Source organism: Trichechus manatus, unplaced genomic scaffold (assembly GCF_000243295.1).
Source record: "Trichechus manatus latirostris isolate Lorelei unplaced genomic scaffold, TriManLat1.0 scaffold00094, whole genome shotgun sequence".
In the NCBI taxonomy this organism is placed as follows: domain Eukaryota; kingdom Metazoa; phylum Chordata; class Mammalia; order Sirenia; family Trichechidae; genus Trichechus; species Trichechus manatus.
This window is the reverse complement of record NW_004444030.1, coordinates 5,714,147-5,716,422: the sequence shown is the minus strand read 5'-3', so window position 1 is coordinate 5,716,422 and position 2,276 is coordinate 5,714,147.

The following is a 2,276-nucleotide window of genomic DNA, read 5'->3' as shown; positions in this document are numbered from 1 at the left end:
AAGAATGTGCCTCTTAGACAAGTAGATATAAGAGACCAAAGGGGCAGCTTCTGTCCAGAGGTTAGAGGGGAAGGCAGAGAGAGTAAGGCTGGTTGAATGTTCATGGGGAGCCAGGGGCTGACAGGAGGAGTGTGTTGTTGCAAAATGGGGTGAGCAGTTGGGGGTCTCATAACAATGTATGTTAAAAGAAAATATTCTGTATGGGAGACTATCTTGAAATGTAAACTTCATTTAATTACATCAATAAAAAAAAGAAAAAAAGTCTCTGTAAGTTTCAGGGTCTTTTTTTGTTTTAATATTGGGACTGAATTTCTTTGAGTACTATTGTTATTATTTTTGTGTCATTAAAAAATTAAAGTTGTCACTTCTCTTCTCCAGCAGTTCTAGTTTATGATAAGTCACCTAATTTGGGTGTTGTCTTAGTCGTCCAGTGCTGATATAACAGAAATACCACAAGTGGATGGCTTTAACAAAGAGAATTTATTCTCTCACAGTCTAGTAGGCTACAAGTCAAATTCAAGGCATCAGCTCCAGGGGAAGGCTTTCTTTCTCTGTCAGCTCTGGAGGAAGGTAATGCATCAGTCTTCTCTTGGTCTGGGAGCTTCTCTGCACAGGAACCTCAGGTCCAAAGGACGCGCTCTGCTCCTGGCACTGCTTTCTTGGTGGTATGAGGTTCCCATGTGTCTCTGCTCACTTCTTTCTTTTATATCTCAGAATAGATTGGCTTAAGACACTATCCAACCTTGTATACCTCATCAGTATACCTGCTGCTAATCCATCTTATTAGAGCATAGTGACTGAATTTACAACACGTAAGGAAATGACATCAGATTACAAAATGGTACATAATTATACTATATTGGGAATCATGACCCAGCCAAGTTGACAGATATTTTGGGGGGACATAATTAAATTCATGACAGGTGTTCTGCTTGTTTTTCCCTCCCTCTGCTTGCTGGGTCCTGTAGGTGCTGATACTATTTTCCTTCCCTTATGCATGGCTCTGGAGTCCCTAGTTGGTGCAAACAATTAAGCGTGTGGCTATTAACCAAAAGGTTGGTGGTTTGAACCCACCAATAGGTGCCTCTGAAGAAAGGTCTGATGATCTGCTTCTGAAAGGTCACAGCCGTGAAAATGCTACACAGCACAGTTCTACCCTGCAACACATGGGGTCTCCATAAATTGGAATTGACTGGATGGCAACTGGTACTGGTAAGGCACGGCTCTATTCACCTGTGAGATTTAAGCTAAACAGTTGAATGATGGCAAACCCATGTGGAAGCTGCAATCTGTGCTTCTTTGAGCTAATGATGTACCTCCTGGTAAGCCATCAATCCATGCCTATGGAGAGTCCAGTACATATGGTGATGGTCAAGAGGTTCTTTTGGACAACTCTGCACCAAGTACTGACTCAGGGATCCAGGTTCCTCCCATCTAGTGGATCTTTCATCCTTTGGGAACTCCTCATGATTCTCTGTGAGATCCTGCTGGCTGCTGAACTGAGAGAATATGAAGGATTGAATGAGATGTTTTAAGATCCAGGCCAAGAAGTGGTCTATCACTTGCACCCCATTCCGTTGGCCAGAATTAGTCAATAGAGCCACCTACATGCAAGGGAGGCTGGAAATGAAATGGATTGATGAAGCCATGTCACTGCTTCTGCCCACAGGATAAGTTCTCTCCTGGAGCAGAGGGTTCTGATTGCCATTCCAGATCTTGCCATTATAATCCCAACCAAAAGAAGATACAGTCCTACACTGCTTTCTCCTCTCCAGCAGATCCCAGGGCCTGGCACATACCCTTCAGACCCTGTGCCCACCCATTGCCCCAGCTGCAGCTCCACTAAGGATGGGTGGATCATAGTTAATTGGACTAGGGTGGATATGGTGGAGGGCTATGCATTCAGCTAACTATATTCCCAGAGGTTCTATGGTCACCTTTTATAACAGAGTCCTTGAAATCCATCTAGAAAGATTGTGTTGTTGCTGAATAGGGATTTGGTTATTGTTGCTTATTGTGACACAAGAGGGGAGGATTGCTCTACCTTGAAGACAATATTTAGCTCCAATAGCTGTGAAATCAACAATTAAGTGAAGGGAGAAAAGTAGACAACCTTCCAGGCCGCTGGCTTCACACCAAGTGACTCCTTCTTCTTTTCTCGTCTGCCGCCACTGACCAAAAAAAACAATTGCCATCGAGTTGATTCTGACTCATAGTGACTTTATAGGACAGAGCAGAACTGCCCCATAGGGTTTCCAAGGAGTGGCTGGTGGATT